Raw genomic sequence first — 18,260 nt, 5'->3', positions numbered from 1 at the left:
CCATAAACTCATCCCCCAGTCTAAGCTTACAATCTAAATTTCTTAGGCCTCTCACATGTGGCTCTGTCTCATCTCATCATAATATCACCTTGATAGAACCCTTCTGCTCCAGCTGGACCCATCTATTAGCCGACCCTTGATTTTGGAAGGGATTCACTCCTTCTGCTGCCTTACCAGCCCCAGCCCCTTCCCTGTTAACCCACCTTACTTCGTATGAGGGCTGCGGATAATGTGTTCTTAACAGATATTTGGTGAATATTGGTGAAAATGGACCACTGGATGCAAAGGTAATGGTTTTGTAAGAGCAACAGACTGTTTTCAATGTAATCATTGTCCTTCATCTATTCAGTTCATTTCTAGCAAGGGGCCAGGTAACTGGAGATTTAAGGAAGCCTGTGGTTTAGAAAAACTGCTTTTTCTCTGTTTTCTTATTTGTAAAATGGACTAATAAGGAATTACTCTGGTTTATAGCAATGTACCTTATAAAAAGCAAATACTTTCAAAGTGTTTATTTATTTTGTTTGAGACACTCTCTTTTTCCTCAGGCCCAGAACAAGCTTCCTGGAACCCGTGACCCATGAAGTCTTGTCAACATTCACACCGTCTGAGGGTATCAGCAATGAAGTAGAAAAAGCAGGTGAGGTTTTCTGCCCATAGTCTAATATCTCTAGCCTATTGGGTCAGTCATATTTTCATGTTTTATGTTTCTGCTTGAAGATAAGAGTGTTTCCCATCCTTCAGTATTAAAAGGGTCCAGTTTTGAATGGAATCTGAACTAAACAAGTTGGTTCTAGTTCAGCTCGGATACTCTTATAGTCAGAGCCTGTGGTGGCCTCTTTCCCCTGGCGTGACCACGTCACCCCCCTTTCCCGGTGGCAAATTCTGTTCAACATGTTGGTTATAAACCACTTACTGTGGAGTTGGAGCCCAAGACTGCTGTGGAAAAGTCCTGCTTAAGTTTGGATGAGGAAAGTCCTGTGTTTATGTGTCTACCAATGGTATTACAGCAAATGCCTTCTCATCTGATGTACTGGGCTGTGTTTATCTCACAAAACCCAGAGGGATTCCGTGTCATACCATCTTCTGAAATAAAGTTAGGAAATAGTTTCTCTTTTCCTAATGGTGAATTTGGCCTTATCTTCAAAGAAGGCCTTTGATGTTTGGGACAGGGTTATTGGGCAGTAAGAGGAAATGGTAGGAGAAAGATCAGAGCCAATGATACACAGTCAACTTAACTTGGTTGCCAGAGAAAACGTTGAGGAAAGTCTCAACTAGTTCTCCTAGTTAGTAACAGGAAAGTACATTTATGGGTTGAATAAAAAATCATCCAAAAGGAGCTGAGCAGCAGAAAATATGGAAAAGAAATGTTTATTCTTCTCCAAAATGAGTTTGGACAGCATTGGACAAGATGAGGGTGATGACCCATTTGTAGGTTGGAGCCTACATCCTTTCAACAAGCTTTTATTCAGCGCTCGCTGTGTGCTCAATATCAATACCAGAGCCCACGCCTTCCAGAATTCCATGACTGAGGGGAGGGGACATTCAGGGCACGGCAATGCAAACTCCAGTGTGAATGTGCTTGGTCTAGGTCATGAAGAAAGCCTCCTGGAAGGAGGAGAGCCTGAGAGCCTCTCAGGCTAAGTCCTAGAGGCAGCGATGGGGCTGGCAGGACTGAAACGTTCTTTTACCTCTGCCCGTATGTTGTTCATTATTTTCTCCCTGCAAACTTACTTTTCCTAAGCAGATAATAGACTGAAGTATTAAGACAGGAGATTTCAAGTTCAGAGTGATTTTTTTCAAGTTTAGTAAAGTTAAAAACTGGAGGGGCTTCCCTGATGGCGCAGTGGTTGAGAGTCCGCCTGCCGATGCAGGGGACGTGGGTTTGTGCCCCGGTCCGGGAAGATCGCACATGCCGCGGAGTGACTGGGCCCGTGAGCCATGGCCGCTGAGCCTGCGCGTCAGGAGGCTGTGCTCCGCAACGGGAGAGGCCCGCGTACAGCAAAAAAAAAAAACAAACAAACTGGAATCTCTGCATTAAATACAGAACCTCAGAAATGCGAGTCTTCGACAAGTTTCTAAAAGCAGTTACTGAGTAGCTTTCAGGGGAAAAAGGAGAAATTTGTGATCTTTTCTTTCTCAGCCAGGTCAGATTTTAGCTGAGAATGCTAGAAACACATGCCTGAATCCAGCTTTTCACTTTTAAATTGCGTTTGCCCTTTGTTCTGCTGTCTGGGGTAGGTTTGCTTGGCTCTGAAATTATTCCCAGAGTAACAAGTGAGAAGACGTTTATTTTAGGGGCAAATAAAAGTTGCTGGGCTCTCCAGTTGCCCAGGAACCTCCTTGGCTGCTAAGAGGTGGCTTTCACACAGGATGGGAGCTACAGGTAAGAGGAGAAGGGTGTGTAGAACTGGTTGGCCTTGGAGGCTGGGCTGGAATTGGACTCTCGAAGAGAGCACTCCGCACGTCTCCCGGCCTGCCAATATTTTTCCAGAATAGTCCCAGCCAAGTGCCTTGACTAGTCTGAACTTACCTAACATTGCAATCCCAGCAGGTCTATTAGGTATGGGTCACAGTTAATTGGAGAGGAAAATTGGGGGGTTCTGGATTTCTTACTTTTCTGTGAAAGCAGAGGCTGCTCTTAATTGCTTCACAAAGCATCTCCCCCGCCACCCCACGACTTGGCTCTCTGCTTTTCTGCCCGATGACTGTCGTCCCACAGAGGTGTCACGGTACCTTGTCCTTTTTTACGTACTTGCGCCCGCGTGAGGGATTTCATCATGCAGTCAGTCAGCACAGTACCCACTTTTGCAAGTGAGACCACATAAAGTGATGGAAATTCACGGCTGTTTACTTGTGTCGTTATGAACGGATGTCTTGTAGTGAACAAGTTACATAAAAATCTGCTGTGGTATAGCCAAGGGTTAGAATCTAATGTCTCTTGCAATGCACAGGCCTTCCAAGCAATCACCTGCAGCCCTTTGTGGACAGTGCTGGTGGTCTGGCCATCGTGAAGGCCGCGTCGGCTCCAGGTGAAAGCCCCGCAGTCAGGTGCCTGTCGTTCTGTAGCCTTCTGTTGCAGAGATGGAGGCTGGGTCGTCAGGCCCGGCTCTCGCCTGCCTGGACGGTGGCAGCTTGCCAGCGCGTTTCACTGGGTGGTCTTCAACAATGGGAGGGGTGGGGAGCTCAGCTCTCTTCACCAAAGGGGAACAAGAAGGTTGGCAACCAACCCCGTCACTGAAACACCACAAAGGTCCCGAGTGTGCCTGAAAAGGACAGAACAGGTTGCTGAAAGCAGTATTGTGATGGAGTTCATTTTTGTTCCCCTGATTTTACAAACCAAGCCTTACAGAGTATGTGGTGATTCTCCCTCAAGAGGGTGAGCACACATGAGCAGCAGGTGCCCTCCGTCACGGACATTCCCGTGCCCTTCATTCCCTTACCCTCTCAGGGAATCAGCTGTGGACCTGAAGGGCAGGCCGAGAAGGCCGAGACCGGCAGATCCCAGTGCCAAAGAGGCAGCCGCACCTGCCTCCGTCGTCCTTCTGATGACGGGGAGAACGAGAGCTGCCATTTAGCGAGACCTACTGTGTGCTGGGCCCTGCGCTAAGCCCTGTGAGCACTGTCCCTGCAACCCCCCAGCAGTCCTGTGAAGATGGGCAGCGTGATCCTATTCGGCAGATAAGAGAGCTGAAGCCTAAATGATTGTAGGGACTTGTTCTGGTCTCACAGCTGGTAAGTGGCAGCTTACCAAGATTTCATGGCAGGGCTGCTGACTCCAAAACTTGGGCTTTGAGAAAAAAAAAGTATCCAGACAATCTCTCCTCTCAGTCTAAGTAGAGCCCCCTTAGCTTGGGAGAACTGTTTCTTTTGCAACTAACAGAGTGCAAGGGGCAGGTGGCGGCCTTTATGAGACTTGCCTTAAGAGACATGAATTGAAAACTGCGGCCACAACCGGAAGGTTTTGAGTGGTTCCACAGCAGCAGCCTGAGGGAAGCTGGGTCCTGAGGCCCAGCTGATGTCTGACTTCGTAGGCAGTGCTGAAAGCTGCCTCTATCTTGGGTCTCCTCTTGGAACGTGTCTCCTGGCTTTTGCTCGCCCTGGGACATCATCTGAACTGGCTGTCTGAGTCTCTGCTCCCACTACAGGTGCCAGCTGAATCCACGTGCTCCTTGGCCTCTGCAAGTCTGCTCAGGGTCCTCTGAGCCTCGGCAGGGTGAGGGGGGAGAAGGCGTTCTGCCCAGCAGGTACTTTTCCTGGTCAGGAGAAGTGGCAGCTTGCGCAGAAAAATACCCTGGGGAAGGAAGTAGCAACTTGGACAGACAGGTAACTGACAGGAGATGGTACCTTCCAGGCAAATACAGGGCAGCCAGCAGAAAGAATGCTACAGGCCGTTACCTGCAGAGCAAAACCGAGTCTCCCAGCTGGCTTCAGAGAGTGGGGAGATTTGGCTGCCATGAGCATGGAGTTGCCCTCAGTTCCTTGTTTTTCTTTAACAAATGTGGAAAGCCTGAAGCCAGGATGTTCTGGCTTTGCATGTGTGTGTGGCGGGGTGGGTATAGGATACCTGGGTTTAAGATATAATTATGTGACCAACTAGTTGGATAACCCAGAGGAAATCATGGAAACTCTCTGAGCCTCTCTTTCCCCATCCTCGCAAGCTGCCTTTTCAGGGCACTATGTGGATGCAGAGAAATGGCACAAGGGAACACTTTTGATGCAGAAGGTTCCTGCCCACCTCAAAAGCCTCTGGCATCTGTGCTCACCCAAGATGAGTTGGGTCACCCAAGATGAGTTGGGAGATAAGACATTTGAGGGAACTGGCCAGAGGTCAGAGTCTAGGCACAAGGGCTGCATCTGCTTCTGTGGTTGTGTTTGTTTTCTGAGAGCAGAGGCCTGAACTGAAGGCAGTTAGGTCCTATTGCCAGATAAGCTGCTTTTCCCTCTCTTGTGGGAAGAGACAGTGAAGGCCTCAGGGTCTGGCAGGACTTGAGAGAAGAAAAGCTCTCGTGGCAAGAGGATCCTGGTTCGCACTCTTCCTGAGACAGGAAGGAACAGAGGAGTCTGAGGAGAGTTGGGGTGACCCCATCTGAGAGAGCAGAGGTTTGGAGTGAATCTTATTAGAAAAAGGGGGAAGTGCTAGAGAAAGACGGTTGTTGCAGGAGGGAGCCATGTCTCTGGGGCCACTTCCAGGTTGGAGATGGTGTGGCATCCTGGTTAAGGGCGGGCTTTGGAACCAGACAGGCCTGGATTTGAACGTAGCTTTGCCAGGTGGTAGGCGTATGACCCTGGGCTAGTCACCTCCACTCTGAAACCCTAGTTTCTTAAAGTTGTTGCAAAGAGAAAGCAAGATACTGCATATAAAGCGCACAAAATGCATTGTGAACATTCAGGAGAAGGTGGCCGTTAATAGGAAAGGAAAACAGACTGGAAGGAGAGTTATCGGTGGATTGTGCAGCTGGAAAGAGGAGTAGGTGGAAGGCTGCACTGATGGAAGCCCCCACTGGCTCAAGGCTCTACGGAGATGAGGGAATGAGAAGATGGGGAAAGAGCGGAGCCCACAGTGGGGCAAGGTTGTGCCCCAGGTGCCCCCATAGATACCAATCTTTAGGCCCGGTCACTAGGAAGACAGCTCCCACGCAGGCTTCTCCTCTGCTTCTTCCCTGCTTCAGCATATTCCATTCTACTGGTTAGGCCCCAAACCTGAGAGTCACCTTGGACTCTGTTCTTTCTCTCATACTCCACTTTAAGTTGGCAAATGATGTTGGCTTTATTTTTAAGATGTATTCAGAATCCTGCAACTTCTCACCATCCTTGTCTTCCAGCAACATTTCTTACCTGGTCTATTGCAGTAGCTTCCTAAGTGTTCTCCCTGCCTCCACCCAGCCCTGACCCCCCTGCCCAGAGTCTGTTCTCCATGGAGAAGTCGGTGTCAGCTTCCAAAAGAGGAGCCAGGCGAGGTCAGTTCTCTGCTCAAAACTGTGCATGGTTTGCTTTCATGCAGAGAAAATGCCACACACTGCCAGTGCCCTCACCTCCCCTGTCCGCTCCACAGCCTCAGTGGCCTCCTTGCTGCTTCTCTGCCTGAGCAGGACAGCCTCCCTTCCGGGGCTTCGCCCGCTGCCTGGAAGGTACTTCCCCGGTAGCTGCACAGCCCGTCCCTCACTTCATTCAGGTGTCTGCTTCGTGGCCGCACTCACTGGATTGCCCTTTATTAAATCACACTCCCACCGTCATTCTCTCTTCGTTCAACCTAATCTGTTCTTTCTCAACGTTACACCTCCTGACGTGTCTCTACTTGTTATCTCATCTCATCTACTTGTTATTGCCTGCTTATCCTCTAGAAGGAGAGATCCACGGGGTCTGGGACTTCATTTTGCACCTCACCACCTCCCCAGTGCCTGGAGTAGACTCTGGGATGTAATTGGTACTCAGTTTTTCTTTTTACTAGTCTACAGGTCTTTTCTGAATCTCAAAATGAGTATAATAAGAGTTTCAAACAGAGTGAAATAATTACCTAAGGATTTATGTAAGAAAAATGCATTCTGGGTATATGTATACGGGGGGAATGTGGGAGAGAGGGGCAGGGAATTCTAATACTGTGAGGGTGTCTGTTTTAGAAAAGCCGGAAAGCAGTGTGCTAGGCCGCAGCAGAAGTAGCTCAGCTCCTCTGCCTTCCTCAAGGTGACTGACTTCAGGAATGTCCGTGGCTGTGCCATTGTGCCACTGTTCCATCTGTAAGGGGAGGGTGAGAATGGATGCCTCTCTGGCCCTTCTGCATCACTCAAGAGGAGTTTACTGAGCTTGGACTTTGTGTCCAGGACTGTGCTAGGCCAGGCTGGGAGCTGCAGAGAAGCCCAGGGCATCCTCACTCCATCAAAAGTTTATAGTCTAGTTGTTTGTTCATCTGGAACTTCCTAAGTGTGCCTGGACCATCCACTGTACTGCTCCCTTCTCTTTGCACAGTTGAATGGGAGTTCTGTTGCATCTGGGACGTGAGGAACACGGGAGGAATTTGAGACTAGTTCAGTTCCCTACATATGGGGGCCTGGTGGAGTCAGGCCCCGTGGTAGGCACACAGGTGAAAGAAATTGTCTCTGTGGTTGGAGAGTTGACAGCCTGAAATACAAGGAATAGGAGGTTTGGATGTCTGCCCAGAGGGGGATAGATCTGACTTCAAATTGCATCTCAGTCATTTCTAGCTTGGTTCTAGATTTAGAAGCTAAGGAACAGTAAAAATAGGGGCAAATATCCCAAGAGGTCTCCTGCTGACAACAAACGTGCCTGAGAAATTACACTACCATGATCCCCAGACCCGACATCTACAGCATCTCAGGGAGCTGGGGAATAGTCCAAACCTCCTCCTCCAGGTTTTTTTTTAACTTAGAAAGAAATTAATAGGCTTTTTTTAAAAAGCAGTTTTAGGTTTATAGAAAAAAATTAAGTGAAAATTACAGGGAGTTAACTCATACCCCTCCACCCCTAGCAATTTCCCGAATTACCAACATCTTACGTTGGTGTAATGCGTTTGTTAGAATTGATGAGTCAATGTTGACACATCGTTATTAATTAAAGTCCATAGTTTACATTAAGACTTATTTTTTGCATTATACAGCCTGTGGTTTTGACAAATGCGTAATGATACATATCCACCATTACTATAGTATCAGACAGAATAATAGTTTCACTGCCTAAAAATCCCCTGTGTTCCACCTATTTGGCCCTCCTTCCTTCCCTCTCCCAATCCCTGGCAACCACTGCTCTTTTTACAGTGTTTGTAATTTTGTCTTTTCCAGAAGGTCATGTAGTTGGAATCATACAGTATATATAGTCTTTCCAGGTTGGCTCCTTTCACTTAGCAATCTCCTCCAGTTTTTTTTTTTTTTTTTTTTTTTCTTTGTAGTATGCGGGCCTCTCACTGTTGTGGCCTCTCCTGTTGCGGAGCACAGGCTCCGGATGCGCGGGCTCAGCGGCCATGGCTCACGGGCCCAGCCGCTCCGCGGCATGTGGGATCTTCCCAGACCGGGGCACGAACCCGCGTCCCCTGCATTCTCCTCCAGTTTTAAACATGGCCTTCTCCACGGCATGCCCCCTCACACCATACATCCAGCTGGGGTGCAAGGCGCTGACAATGGAGGAGCCCACAGCCAGGGCTAAGACCCACCTGCCCAGAGCCCACGGGTCTGCAGTGCTGCTCCTCTGTCGTCATCCACTGGACACGCCTGGCGCTGGTGCTACTGGAGTTCAGCCCAGGCTGGTAAACTGTCGGTTGCTGCCTGTGTTTTGGTTCCACATCTGGAAGTACCGGCTGTGCAGACCTTGTGTCACGCTCTTAAGTAGACAGACAGGAGCACCGGGCCGTTAGCCTTCCTCCTCGCTAGTTTGGTTTACTTGCTCTGGAGCTTTGGACAAGCGGCGGGGAAGTGAGCCTCCCAGGCAGGCAGGGCAGGCAGCACTCCTTCACGCCGCATCCGGCAGCAGCAGCCACAGCTCCCTCAGCCACCGGAGTTGCTGTCTCAGCCCCAGTGGTGTCTGTGCTGAGCCCTGGGAGGCACTGAGCTTCAGGGCTTGTTTTGTGGTCATTAAGCGGGAAGACTGATAAGGCACAAAGAGAGTGAGAACGTTTTCCCTGCCAAGAAGTGCTTCTTTCTTCAGTCAGCCTCACAAACGAGGATTCCTTGGTGTGTGTGTGTGTGGCAGGAACCCCAATATTCAGTGCCCTCACCAGTCATTAAACAGTGAGGCTCTTGGGGGATGAGGGATAATGATGGATTTTACAACTAGAGCAGAAGGAGGACGTCCTCCAGCCAGGCTCCAACTCTGGACCCCAGTTAGAGGAAAGGGAAGTGCGTGTGGATGGGGGTCACGTGGGCCATCTGGTTGAAGCAGGCTGAAACGTTCCAGGGCTGAGAGGAAAGGGGTGTACTAGGTGAAGAGGGTTCCGACCCTGGGGAGCAGGGACTGAGACTTAGACCCCAGCTTCTGTTGCTTCTATGTGGAGAAAACGAAGAGCTGAGGCCAGCTGGCACCTCCTCACTTCCAAGGACACCAGGCAGGTGCCTCAGAGTTCAGTAAAAAGGAGAAAGAAGACATGGCCTCTTTGGAAAGTCCGCTCTCAGACGGTAGAAACTCCATGCCAGTCATCCAGTCCTTACCACCTCGTCCTCTGGTTTGCTCTTTGCCTAGCCCACCCTCCCATCTGTATCCTGTTCAGGGACTTGCCGAGAGCTCTTGAGCCACCATTCAGTGGTTCTTCTGACTTGTACCCTGTGTAAGTGGAGACTAATAGTACTTGTCCCAGGTGTGTCACCAAGACTGTGAGCACTAATGCAGTGGAGTGTTGAATGCTCCTTAAACTCTTCAGAGAACTACCGTCTACAGGCAAGCCGTCCTTGCTTTTGTCGTTAATTGTGGAATCAGGGTGATGTGCCCTGCACCCTCTTGTCTTCCTGGGTCTCGCTTCAGCATCTGGAAGGCTGTGTCTGATGACTGACCGTCAACACATGGGAGGCCTTGGCCCTTGTCACAGTTTGCCTGTGGAGGCTAAGGATAGAGAACTGCTGAACATGGGAGGGTGAGGCCCATATTCCCTGCCAGATCCAGCCTTCATTCCTGAGTCACCCCTTCACATGCTGTCCCCCCAGGAGGTCCTGTGGGAGAATCCCGGACCGGCTTCTGTAGGTGCAGCCAGGCAGTGTGTGTCGAGAAGCAGGGACCACGTTTGCTAAACCAAAAGATAAATACATGATCTGACAAAGCATTTGCGTGGGACATTTTCCCCCTGATTTTGGGGGGGAAAATCTCAGAAACGCTGAGTTTATAAATATCTTGTGATGTATTAAAAAATAACCCTTTAGGGCTTCCCTGGTGGTGCAGTGGTTGAGAGTCCGCCTGCCGATGCAGGGGACACGGGTTCGTGCCCCGGTCCGGGAGGATCCCACATGCTGTGGAGCGGCTGGGCCTGTTAGCCGTGGCTGCTGAGCCTGCGTGTCCGGAGCCTGTGCTCCGCAGTGAGAGAGGCCACGGCAGTGAGAGGCCCGCGTACCACACAAAAAAATAAAAATAAAAAAAAAAAACCCTTTAGTACGAGGAATGGCATCCTGTCCAGTTGGGGGCCACGCCAGGACCTCCCAGCGGCGTGGTCGCCTATTAGGGCAGGTTGTGCAGGGAAACGCGGCGTGGCCTCGCCACACGTGTGAAGCTCCAGCAAGTGTTGGTGGAAGGAAGTCTCCAGGGCAGTCTGGGTTTTCTCTAGCACTTTCTCTACAGAACAATCTGTGGGAAACCAGGGCAGGGTCCCAGTTTTACCCACCACTGCCCGACTCCCCTCTCTAGAAAACGTCTCCATGGCCGTGGAACAGGGAGGCTCCTGAACAGCTAAGTTCTACAGCTTTCAAAGTCAGGAGGTAAAGAGGACCAGCCTGCCCCGTTGTGATGGAGTATTAGGCAGCAGAACTCATTTTCCCTACACAAGGACACTAACCAAAGTGCTAGCGCTAACGTCCATGGTCTAGATGGGGGAAAGGCGGTGAGGCCTTGTTTCTCTGAACCTCAGCCAAAATGAGGTGTGTTACCCTTCCCCGGGCAGGGGGTTCTGACCTGTCTCCCACCCTCTGAAAGTCACGATGCCCGCTGCAGTCAGCCTCCCTTCAGTCACTGAGCTTCCACACTGAGCTGTTTCTGGTTATCCAAAGACCCAGCAATAAACCTTGCCTAGAGCAGTGCTGTTCATGCCTCTTCAGGCGTTTTCCACGTGGCCCCAAAGACATGTTTGTAACCATTAAAGGGTGGCCTTTCAGTTGATCAGCCAACAGTTTATCGAGCACCATGCGTGCTGCCCTCAAGACACTTATAACTTAGATTCTGAATATTTCCCAGATCCAAGCAAGAGGTCATTTCACGTTGAACTGCGTTATCTGCCTTCTCTCATTGGAAGAGGCCTTGGCTCAGAGGAGGTGCTAGGTGTCACCATTATTATCATCGTGATTATTATTACTTTGGCTTTTGAGATAAGCTGCTGATTTATAATTCCTTCCCAAGAGCCCGTATTCTCGGAGAACTTGGCTATTTAAAGAGCTGTGTCACTTACGGTGTGTTTGGGAATTTTATAGGTAGAGAAATGGAGGTCCAGAGAAAAGTGATGGTCTTTGACTCGGACCCTGAAGCCTGTGCACTTGGTTGGTTCTGCCATCAGGGAAAAGCCCACCAACACTGGGGACCTGTCATTGGTGATATATGCTCAGGGTTCTGGGGAAGGCCCATCCAGGACAGGGAACCCAGAAAGGAAGCAGAGGGCATGGGGGGCAGCCAACAGGGTCCAGGTTCCCAAGCCAGAGCACCAAGGAGATAGGCTTCTCAGGGCCTCCTCTGGCTGCGGCCAGCAGTACCCTTTCAGGGGTGGGGCTGCCTCTTTGGCCCAACACTAGGGAGCCCTTAAAGGTTGAAGAGAGGTATACTGCCCTCCGTTACCAGAATCTGGGCGCTCGTGGAAACCTGTCGGACAGTGCTATTTGGCTTAACTGAGGTGACATGGGGAGCAATGGAGGGGGATTGGGGGAGCGGGCGTCTTGGAAGTTGGTGCAGGACTGAGAAGGTTTGGGATGATCTTGTTCTAGTCATCCTATTGAAAAAGCAAGTTTCGTTATTATTTAAAAACTCAAATACACAAAAGCAGAAAGAAGAGTATCATGAACCCCATGTACCCATCACCCAGATTCAACAATTATCAAGACAAAAGAGCTTTTTAAAATACTACTTTGGGGCTTCCCTGGTGGCACAGTGGTTGAGAGCCTGCCGATGCAGGGGACACGGGTTCGTGCCCCGGTCCGGGAAGATCCCACATGCCGTGGAGCGGCTGGGCCCGTGAGCCATGGCCGCTGAGCCTGCGCGTCCGGAGCCTGTGCTCCGTGACGGAAGAGGCCACAACAGTGAGAGGCCCACGTACCGCAAAAAAAAAAAAAAAAAAAAATACTACTTTGTTTTCATTACTCTGCTCTGTGTGCAGATAGGACAAGGATGAACGCCACAAGGGTACTTTTTCCAAAAGAAGTTTGTGATCCAGTCTTCCCATGCCCTCCTGACAGGGACATGGAAAAGAAAGAACCCCAGCCCAGGGCCCTCGGGTTTGATTCTCAGTTGCTCCACGCTGCTCTGAGATGTTTCTGTGTGTCTCCTTTACCAGATGCTGAGCTCTTAGAGAAAGCTTGAACTTTATCTTTGGATCCACAGAGCTTCTTATTGGATGAGTGTTCAATAAGTGTTATTGACTTGGAAGGCAAAGGATTGTATGAGTCAGAATGGACAGGTGTAAGTGATGTGAGTACTTAGTTCACCATTTGGGGAGGAAAACGGGCAGCTGATGGGGTTTAGAGTTGAGTAAAGGGCCATTATCTGAACTCTGGGGGATCCTGAATGGGTGAAAGGTTAGGCGTGATCGTTATGCAATGCAGGGGCTCCTGGTTTGGCCAAGAAGGAAGAAGTCAGCAGCAAGAGATGACAGGAGAGAGCTGGGTCAGAGCTGCTCTCTGCCTGGTGCCCAGATTCAGGTGTCTGCAGACCCGGGTATGGGGGGACAGGGGTTTAAGAACAGAGGCTCCAGCTCCAGACCCATTTTTCTGGGTGGCCAGGAGCAGTCCGCAAGCCGCCTGTGCCACCAGGACCCGCGTGTCCTTCCAAGCACTGTTTTTATTCATTTTGGAGTTGGCAAGGAACGGGCTCCTCCAAGTGTGAGGACCAGAGTCTGCTTCCAGCCTGTGGAGTGCTGGGCAGCTCTGCTGCTCTGTGGCCCCCTGGGCAGTGTTTGGGGTGGTATGAAATGTGTGTTGGAGGAACAGGAGGGGAGATGCTGCAAACACCGGCTCAGGTCTGACCCTGGGTGTAGCCATCAGGGGCCTCAGGCAGGGTGTGGCAGGGCCCACACAGACTCCAGGGAAGTCTCCGGGCCCCGACTTTGATCAGCGACCTGCCCCTCCCTTCCCTGCCTGGTCTTTTTCAGTTTAAACCGAGCTCTGTCCTCGCATACACGCGTGATGTGTGTGTGAGTGTTTTAATTTTTATCCTCGGCAGAAGTTAAGACACAAAATGGATTTGGAAGGAGATGAAACCAGTCTTGGTATACACTGGGTAGCAGCAGCTTCATTCCTGGAGTGGGAGGGCCGCAGGTGGGGAGGGGCTGGGCGAGACGCAAGTCTCTAAGGTTGGGGTGAGGCGCTGCTTCCACCCCGGCAGGGACCAAACTGAAAATCCACTTCTTGGGGAAGGGAAGGCCAGAAGTTAGAGGCTGAGCTGTTAACCCTTTGGGATGTCAAAAAGCCAGTTCCAGGGGAGCCAAAGCCCACTGGTGCAAGCTGGTGTTAAGTGGATGTGGGACCCCTGGACAGCCAACACCTGTTCTACTTCCTGGTGGTCTGTGAGGCCCTGAGACTGTTCTCAATTTGTTAAGGGAATCACTGACGGCACTTCAGGTTTTCATGTGCAAACGCTAAAATGTGCATATGCTTGGAAAACTTCCTGTCTCCTGCTAAGCTCTCTGCCCCCAGAAGTGGTGGTGGCCCCGGCAGGGGTGACTGTGGCCCAGGGACCTGTTTACGTGTCACCTTTGCTACTCTGGAAGCCGTCTCGGTCCCCAAAGTAGGTGCTGTTTGCGATGGTGGTCTCTTCTTGGGTTTTTATTTCCATGTGAAGAGGAGAAAGCTAGGAATCTGAAAGTCCAGAAAATATCTGGGGATATCTGAGAGAAACTTTGAGAAAATGTTTTATTCGTTAAAGTGTATTAAGATATTCAATTTGTGGAATAAAAGAAAATAGCTTTAAAAATGGCAAGAATTTCACTAAAAATAATAGAGCAGGGAACATCTTTATACAAAACTCGCAATTCCAACCGTGGCATCCAGTGCAACCAAGGCATTTCTGGCAGACCTTCTCCGTCAAAATGACCCACAAATCCATGGCGGAGACTCCAGGGGTTCCCAACCCTGGCTGCACATTACGGTTTCCAGGAAAGGGTTTTGAAAATGCTGATACCTGGGCCGCACTTCCACAGGCTCTAAGTGAATTTGCCTGAGGTGCTGCCCAGGCGTTGATGTGTCTTAGTGTCCCCGGATGATTGTTCCATGCAGCCAGCGTTGGGAACCTCCAGTCTTATGCTTATGTAAGAACAGAAGGAAGATGAGAGAGGTCAGATTAAGAAATGGAAGAATTTTATTGTCTCTGACTGCATGCTGGTGCATATTACATGGCTCCAGACTCAGAGGGCCGCGGCCAACTTGTGGATGGGATTGAGGTGCTCACTCAGGGCTGACTCCCGCTGGGGTGGGGGACTGAGCATCCTCATGAGTTGGCTACAGAGTGCATTGTGGGACCTGACGAACCAGTCCCTCCCGAAACGTGGTGGCTAATGCATGACTCCAACCCAGGCTGATTTTGGTTTTTTCAGCTTTCCTCAGTTTCCTTTTTCAGTTTGTCTGCTTAAATCTACCAAGGACACCAAGACCAGCAGGCAGGGGAAGCAGGTAACCCTGGCTTTGAATCCTTTACTTGAGTAAGATGTTTAACCTCTCTAAGCCTCAATTGCTGCATCTGTAAAATGGAGATGACAATACTACCTCCTTCACAGAGTTACTTAGAGGTTAGACAAGATAATACGTGCACATCATCTCACACACAGTAACTCAGCAAATGGTCACATACTCTCCTTTATGCTAAGATGGAATATTTCTTCCAATTCTAAATATTTGCCTTAATCTCATATTACAACAAAACCTGGTGTGTTACATTCACTAAATCTGAATGACTTTTAATTACATTTACTAATCAGTTAAGTTGGGAAATTAGTGATTTAGCAGGAAAAAAAGGCAGTCCTTAAATGTTAATATGCCCAACATGGTAATTGCAGCAAATGAAGTGCTTGGTGCATATTTTATACAATTTACTAAACAAAGTAATTTCAGATTAGTAAAGGTTGCTAAAAGAATATTAAATGTGTTTTCATTTTTTCCAAAATACTTGTCCACATTGTGTGGACACAACAGAATCCTGGAATTAGGGAAGGGGGTTCTTTATAAGCCGAAGGAGTTGACTGTTGACTGTAGACACAGGAAACACTTTAGATGTGATCATGGAGCGAAGAGCAACATTTTATAGCCCAAGGAGTTGTTAGGAAATGAGGCCCTGGGCCTATGGGAAGATAAAATTTCAGTGATGACATGATAATATTTGGGGATAGTTTTTTTTTTTTTTAATTTACCTTTTTAATTACAAAAATAACTACACACTCACTTGGAATATTTCTGAAGTGTTTAGTATAAAAAGTGCAATTTTCCTGCTCTTCACCATAACTGATGTTAACATTTAAGTGTCTCCTGACCTTATCCTATGACAATCCAAATAACTGTACACCACATACTCACATGTAATTTTTTAAAATTACAAACATGGTTTCTGTTTTACAAGTTGTTTTTGGGATATTCTCCAGGAACCTCTTAGGCCAACATTTCCCAAAGTGTATTTGATGAAATTCTCCTCACTAATGGTACTCTGAGAAAAAAGAGTACTGTGGTCAAGTCAGTCCAGGCCTGTGGTCAAATAAGTCCAGGCCTGTGGTTGAGTGAGTTCAGCCTTCAGTGCATACTCTACCCACCTTTTGGTGATTCACAATAATAACAGCCCATTAAAGGCTCTGAAAAGGCCTGCACTAAAGAAACCTAATTTGCTTTTCTTAACAGAGCATTTCCCTACATTCTTTTGGCTAGCACATTTTAACAACTGATAGATTTTTAGAAGGCTGTTTTAGGCATTCCTCACTCACCTCCCCTCCACCCACTCCAGCTCCTCCATCTGCAGCCTTGTGGGGTAGGCAGGAAGAAAAAAAGCTCATCTATTCATTTAATTAACAAATACTTACTGTGCTCCTAGAGATAGATGCTGGGGCTACAGTAACGAGCAAGATAACAGGCCCTCTACCCTGGGAGGCTCCAGCACAGCAAAGGTATTAGTCACACAGGATGGGTTGCACCTGGGCCGGCAGAACATCAGCAGGGATCCTCTGCAGCTGTGGAGCCTGGGAGGAGCGGCTGGAATTATCCCTACCCCCTCCGCCCCACACCCTTCATTACGCCTCCAATTCCCCACACTTCGCTCTGCTATAAATAGTGGTGCCTGACCCAGCTGGCAGGATTCCATGTGTTTGTTTTCTCTGCGTGTGCCAGCCCTGCACGGAGGCCACTGGGCTTCCCAAGTTGGGGAGGGCTGACAGGAGTTGGGGTCGGAGGCTTCCAGCAGAAGGTGGGGACAGATGGACGGACTGGAGCATGCTTCAGGTTTCCAAATTGGTATTTATTTTAAGTTTTAGATGGTTTAAAAGAGCTTTCTAAGTGAGGAAGATTGGGGGTGGGTCGGGGACTGAATGTGTATATTTGGGGGTCAGAGAGGTGGAGAAAGTCGGTTTGCATGAGGTCAGATAGGAAAAAAGTAAACTGTCATGATTCTAAAGCATACTTCCCAGCTGGAGCTGGAGAGCTGGAGTTGTTTGCTGTGTGAGCACATGTGCACACGCGTGCCTGTGTGTGTGTGTGTGTGTGTGTTATTCGTCTGTCTTAGAGGTAGTGCGTGTACATGCCCAGAGCAGGATGCCTGGAGAGCCTGGGTGGAGGCGTCTGGCCCCTGAGATATTTACCTATTCTTAAACCTCTTTTGTTGAAATATTAGGGATAAATCTGTAATAAGGATCAGACTAATGAAGGTACTTCTACAAGTAACCCTAAAGGAAGTGACTCAAATTGAACAACTGCTTTGAACCAGTCATTGTTCTTGATAATTTGCTGATGTGATGATCTGTTTCTCCTTCAACATGCTTGTGTGAGAGATGTTACTGTCCTGCATCAAAGTGGTTCCTCCTAAATGTCCGGGTAAGGGTTTCTTGCTTGAAGGAAAGTCTAGGAGAGACGCTGTCTGTGTCACAGTGCAGTCAGGTCAGATGCCAGCTAAAGAGAGGCAGCTTCTGATCCTGCCTTGGCCCTGGCTTAGCAGTTCAGCTATTTTGCCCCATGGCTTAGCTTTTCATTTAAGGGCTTCAGATTTCCTGCCAGTATGCAAGAGCCTGTTAAGGGTTGAGGGTGTGTGTGTGTGTCTGTGTGTTAGGGGTTGAGGTGTGAGTGTGCCCACGAGTTGGAGTTGGGGCTGGTTTAGCCCAGCATTTGCTTGAATCGGCCCCAGGAGTGGACAGGTCAAGAAGTGGCAGCCTGACCCTCATTCAATCTGGGTCACAGAACCGGAGACCGGTTTTGAGTCCTGGGGAGGGTATGGATGTGGGCTTGGTGCCATTGGTTGCTTAGTTATCATGAGGAAGGGGCACAGAAAATGACTGCAGGTGACAGCTTAATTGGAATTGGTGGTAATTATGTTGCCTAACAGAGTAAATCAGTCTCTTCAACCCCCAAACTTCCTAAAGGCCCAGCTTTGCATCCTAAGAAAAAGCTCCCTCTTGACTATGTGACTACGGTTCTCTCTCCTCTCTGCCATGACCTTTCACTTTTTTTTGGGGTTGTAATTCGTTCACTCGACGGGTGTTTGCTGAATACCTCGAACCGTGTTATACACTCAAGATGCCCCTGTAATAAGATCACCACCATTCCTGATCCCTGAGCGTTCGGTCCAGCGGTCAGGCAGACCATAAGTAATGAGCGTGATGGCGCTTCCACGGGGGAAGCGCAGGACTCCAGGGGACAAGAGCTGGTGGCCCAACTGCTGCCTGACGTAGAGTGGGTGCTGGGAGCTTGCCTAGCGAAGGGAAGCGAGTTTCCCTGGGCGCCTGCTTCTCCCCACACTCTCCCCCGTCTCCTCCTTGGCAAGCCTGCCCTCACCCACGTCGTGCTCCGGCGCTGTGAAGGGAAGCCCTGTGTCCTGCTTGTCTTCTCCCCTGAATAAGAACCCCATTGGGCTCCCCAGAGGCAGGGCGATAGGGATGGAGATCTCAGACACCCATGCATCACCTTCCCCTGCTCAAGCTCTGCTTTGCATCAGAAGCAGCCCTGGGGGTTCACTGGATCCAAACTCCAAGGACCAAATAAGAGTCAGGCCTGGAAGAGATCTTGGAGGTAGGTCTTTACAGCTTAGCAAACATTCACTGAGTATCTATTATGTGTCCAGGAGAGACTTGTATATAAATAAGGTGCGACACAGTGTGAGAAGTGACAGTGACAAAGCAGAGGCTTCAGCAGTCCTCATAGGCTTCCATTAGCTCTAAGCCTCTTACCTACCTTAAGTGA

At 49.3% G+C, this 18,260-nt stretch overlaps 1 protein-coding gene across 5 annotated transcripts in view; it reads left to right on the top strand.

Annotated features, from left to right (window-relative positions):
- Positions 1–18,260, top strand: part of BOC (BOC cell adhesion associated, oncogene regulated) — a 230,550-nt gene that overhangs the window by 155,207 nt on the left and 57,083 nt on the right. For all 5 annotated transcript variants that reach the window (XM_024735414.1, XM_024735416.1, XM_024735415.1 and 2 more), the window contains exon 2: positions 546–637. The gene's annotated coding sequence lies outside the window, so the exon portion shown is untranslated. The remainder of the gene's footprint in view (positions 1–545; positions 638–18,260) is intronic.

The sequence above is a fragment of the Neophocaena asiaeorientalis genome, unplaced genomic scaffold, assembly GCF_003031525.2.
Source record: "Neophocaena asiaeorientalis asiaeorientalis breed wild unplaced genomic scaffold, Neophocaena_asiaeorientalis_V1.1 scaffold136, whole genome shotgun sequence".
NCBI classification, from domain to species: Eukaryota; Metazoa; Chordata; class Mammalia; order Artiodactyla; family Phocoenidae; genus Neophocaena; species Neophocaena asiaeorientalis.
This window is presented reverse-complemented; position numbering and strand designations above follow the sequence as displayed.